The sequence below is a fragment of the Triticum dicoccoides genome, chromosome 5B (assembly GCF_002162155.2).
Source record: "Triticum dicoccoides isolate Atlit2015 ecotype Zavitan chromosome 5B, WEW_v2.0, whole genome shotgun sequence".
NCBI classification, from domain to species: domain Eukaryota; kingdom Viridiplantae; phylum Streptophyta; class Magnoliopsida; order Poales; family Poaceae; genus Triticum; species Triticum dicoccoides.
This window is the reverse complement of record NC_041389.1, coordinates 82,690,232-82,694,851: the sequence shown is the minus strand read 5'-3', so window position 1 is coordinate 82,694,851 and position 4,620 is coordinate 82,690,232. Positions and strand designations below refer to the sequence as shown.

The 4,620-nt window shown below is 48.4% G+C and overlaps 2 long non-coding RNA genes across 2 annotated transcripts in view; one reads left to right on the top strand and one right to left on the bottom strand.

Annotated features, from left to right (window-relative positions):
• Nucleotides 1–400: 400 nt before the first annotated feature.
• Nucleotides 401–4,620, bottom strand: part of LOC119307498 — a 21,628-nt gene continuing 17,408 nt past the window's right edge. The window contains exons 2-3 of the long non-coding RNA XR_005149341.1: nt 617–779; nt 401–483 (exon numbers count right to left, since the gene is read on the bottom strand). This is a non-coding gene — a long non-coding RNA (uncharacterized LOC119307498). The remainder of the gene's footprint in view (nt 484–616; nt 780–4,620) is intronic.
• Nucleotides 2,925–4,307, top strand: LOC119307497. The gene is made up of 2 exons (XR_005149339.1): nt 2,925–3,449; nt 3,883–4,307. It is a non-coding gene; the product is annotated as an uncharacterized LOC119307497 (long non-coding RNA).

Below are 4,620 nucleotides of genomic sequence, written 5' to 3'. Positions count from 1 at the left end.
CAGGGTTTTTCAGGGTAGCAACCAAACAATACCCAGGCAACATACAGGCACGCTCCAGGCCAGGCGAGTTGTCACGAGGACACGAATACGTACGTGCAAGCTAGACTAGCTCGCGAGGATAGAAAATCTAGCTGGAACAAACTAGGCCAACCATGGAGCCGGAGAGCACCGTACTGGACTACTGGTTCGGAGTCCGCGACCGACAAGGCATTCGCCGGCTTCCGCGGCAGCAGCCGGCCGAGCCTGCTCATCGTCGACCGCTCCGGCGTCTACTCCACGGCGAACCGCCGCTACATCCGCAAGACGCGCCACCACAGCTACCGCGCGCTGGCCGCAGATCTCGCCCCGCTCGTCAAGGCGTACCACTCCTTGCGTAAGCTCGGACTAAACGACTGGCCAGCAGTGGCGGAGCTAGTATTTGACACCAGGGTGGTCCGCCCCATTTTTTTTTTTGATAAGCAATATGACATGTGAAAGTTCTAACTAATACCAATATTACAAAGAAATAGATCAATATCACAATATGGTCTTGCAAAAACACTAAAATTCTCAATTAAATCTTTGCCTTGCATAAAAAAGCCTACATAGTACATATTACACAGATCATAGTACATACCTTGAGAAGTTCAAAAAGACTATGTTTCTGGCATACACACAAGTTCTCCGGTTTGCTCTTCGGCCACATCTGACATATTCCCGGCCTTGACGAGACATTGTTTCTCTTCTTCTGGAAAAAGAGAGATAATGTCTCGTCTGGCCCTCTTCATTCCTCAACAATTCTGTAACAAAAATTACTTTCTATCAATAAAGCTAATTGAGGCAGAAATAATGTACAAAATTATGTATCTGTTCATTCATGTACAAAAAATTTGCAGTCAAAAGGGAAGGAACAGATCAGTCCCTGTAACAGATGGGTACTCCATCATGGTCCGAAACTGTAACCGGACAAACATAGCTGCCAGAATTCCATGTTTTACAGTTTATATGTTATATAAACTATCTTCTTCACAGAGTAAATCAAACAAATTGAAATGCAATATGCCGGTACCAGATAAAGAAAACTCAAGATTTTTTCTTTCCTATAAGAAGTGCTTCCACTCAGCCACACAACTATACAGAAGACAGTAAAGGCACAAGGATTTGCTCTCTGCGCATCTACATCTACGTGATGAGACAACCATGATCCATCGGACCATCACAGGTACATGGAGTACCACACAACAACTTACTACGCTGCACATTGAGATCCCAGATCCACACAGCAACAAACCATGCATAGCTATGGTCAGATTCTGCCTAGAGTTGCTAAAGGTGAGGCCATAAGATGGAGCAAGCATAGGCAGGTTATTACAGAAAATTGAGCCAAACGCCTGGAGCCCTGGACTGGGCGGGTGGGAAGCCGGGAAGGGGAGGCGGGAGCAAGGAGCCTCCTGGGCGGCTGGGCTCCGGGCTCCGGCCGACCGAAGACCGGCGAGGACGAGAGGAACGGCGCGGCGGCTGGGTGTCGGGGTGGAGCAGGGGAACGGCGAGGCGGCTGTGCGCGAGGGGGACAACTCGTTCTGCTCGATCTGGACAGACAGGCCGTGGTTGTGTTACTCGTTGATGCGTTATTGGGCGTTGTTTTCTCTCCGGCCCGAACAGATGCATAGGTATATACTAGTACATATGCCCGTGCGTTGCAACGGGCGAAAAAATTAACAAAACCTGCTTCACGTGCCACTATACTCCACTTACATTATGTATGACAAATGTTGAAATTAAGTTACCCTCATCTCTAGCTATAAGGTGCATATGCAGGTGTGTTGCCACGGGTTGAATCATCCTTATTTGGATCATCAAGTGTTCATGTGAGAAGCCACCCTGATGTCCTTCATTGACGCAGACTTAAGCTCCACACTTCTATCGAATGAAAGAGTAGTGATGCATAGAATAGTCTTTTAGCGGGAGAAACCTACAATGTGATTTTAAGGGCATCTCCAACGCTAACCCGCAAAACGGACACCGCATCCATCCCCGTACCCCCCGCCCCCGGGGAGGGGGGGATCCACGGGCACTGTTGTGGGAGACGACCATCCAAAGCTATCCATGTATGGCTGGTTGTATTTCAAAAGAAATTTAATGAATGTGAACAAATTTGGTGGATATTTAAACAAACTGGACGATATTCATTCACACTTAAATAATTTTTAGATTAAAACGGGTGCTTTTCGTAAAGATCAGAGCAAACTAATTACATTTCGACATATTTGAACTAAATTGTACTCTAAAGCTAGTCTAAATGACCGCCAACGCACGTTCCCCATTTTCTACGGCCATGAGCCTCGGGAACTGAAACTCTAGCTCCGCCTTCGTAACCTCCGCCTCCACAATCTGCAAGCGGCTAATCAATCGATGACTTTTAGCACGTCAAGCTCGACTTCAGCAGGAGCGAAAGGGCGATGGCCTACCTAGGGGCCGAGCGCCAACGAACTCCCATGATCTACTCTTCCTCGCTGCCGGCGGCGTCCTTGGACATGCTGGCTTCATGGTCGTGGCGGCGAGGCACGAGCGTGGCGGAGCTGGCAACTTCTTCCTCGTCCCTTATCTTGTCGTAGACTTCGTCATCACTATGCAGTCTGGACGGTTGCAGGCGTTTTCAGGAGTCGGTGTTGGAGATGCCCTTGCGTACTCTTTGAGAGTTTAGTAATTCACTTAAAGTATTTTATAAATTACCAACAGATTTGAATTCTAATGATTTTGATTATGTTTTTTTAATGGAAGGTTTGATTTGGAAGGTTATATTTCATTACCAATAATTTTCTTGCACTATTAAGTGTTGGCCCAAACGCAAGAAATATTATAAAAACAATGTTGGGGCCGAGTGGCCGGCACGTAACACAGGTCAGGCCGTCACGTGTGCATCTGCATTTGTCTCCACTGCTAGCTTATCCAATCGTCTCCCCCGAGATGCATCTGCATCCAGCTCCTTACTTCTCTCGTTCCATCCCTCTTTCTCATCCCTGTGCTTCCACTGATATGCAGCTCTGGATGTGAAGCCTCCAAAGTCGCTGGTGCCCCCCGTTCCGCCGGAGCCAGCGCCGCCACCGGATCCCGTCCCCTCCCCTCCCATCCTCTCTGTGTGTGCATGTTTCTCTCATTTCCTCATATCGTTCTATGCTTCCAGGTCGTCGGCGCACGCCCGGCCATGGCGCGGTCGCGGCAGACCTTGAGCTGGATCCGCTCCCCGTACAGCTTGCACGCCAGCGTCCTCTTGTAGTCCTTCCCCTTGGAGGGCGACCCCTCGTCGGCGCCATCGGCCAGGTTCTCCGACGAGGTCCGCATGTGCACGCGTCGCGCGATGGACGTTGACATCAGGGGACTCTCCCTCCCGTCCGTGTCCTCGAGCTCCGCCTTTTCCTGCGGCTCTGACGCAGGCTGCTGCACATCCTCTTGGTGGTCTTGTCCGTCAGGTTGCTCATCTTCTTCAGCCTGCATGTCCTTGCTCCTTTGTTGTTGCTGGTCTTCCTCGATTCTCCCAATGGAGCCAATTTCTTCAGCTTGCAAGTCTTCGCTGCATTATTCGGCCACCTTCGACTCCGCCAATTCTTTCTTGACATCTACAAGTTCCTCCTCTGGTAACTGGCTAATTGCTTTCGGTCAGATTCTTCTTGAGGAAAGTGGTCTTCACTCTGTTTTTGGTCGCAAAGATTCAGTCTCAATTGCATGGCTTCCTTTACACCCTTGAATGAGTCCTTCTGCAAATGGATTATTTCCACAGGATTGCCCTCGATTTCATCGAGAACTCCCATCAGATTCCCAGATTCCCATTGCCTTATTCGCTGTAAAATCGAAGATTTGTGTCTTGCTGACCCACTCAAGTTTCTTCGTCTCCATTGCCGACAGACGAACAGGGCAACAATCCAATCTCTTTTCCTCAACCGCAGTCCGCATCAGTACTGAATGTGAAGCCAAGTTGCTGACACACCGTTCCAGACCACCAGATTGGGAGTGCCGCCGCCGGATCCTGTCCCCATCACGCCTGCGGTCAAGAACCGGGACATCGTCGCACGCCCATCCCCGTCCCCAACGCTCCCGTGCCCGCGCCGTCGATGTTGTCGTAATTTCAGCATCATTCGAATATGTGTGGATTTGGCCACTTCCTTGCCTTTTGGGTCAACGACAGAGTTTGCGTATGTGCGTGATGGCTGGATCTGGATGTACAAGCAGAAACTCTGTTAAGGGGACTACGGGTTGAATATTAAAAATGCAGGGCCCTTTTTGTAAAACCGAAGCGTTTTCCTTGGTTCACTTAACCAGGGACCGCGGGTTCAATTTCGAAAAAGCACAAGGACCTTTTTGCAAAAATGACGACGACGGACGACAGAAACACTATTTGCTTTATTATTATATATATATATATATATATATATATTATTATAATTATATATATAATATAATATATATATATATATATATATATATATATATATATACTAGCAAACATGCCCGTGCGTTGCTACGGGGCGGAGGGGCAGTGGTTCGAGAGAGAGGGGTGCCCGGAGGACTTTCACGTAGTGCATTTTTCTCGACTTTGAAGCACATTTTTCAAGAGTTTAGTTACTAATTTAAATATTTTGAAGT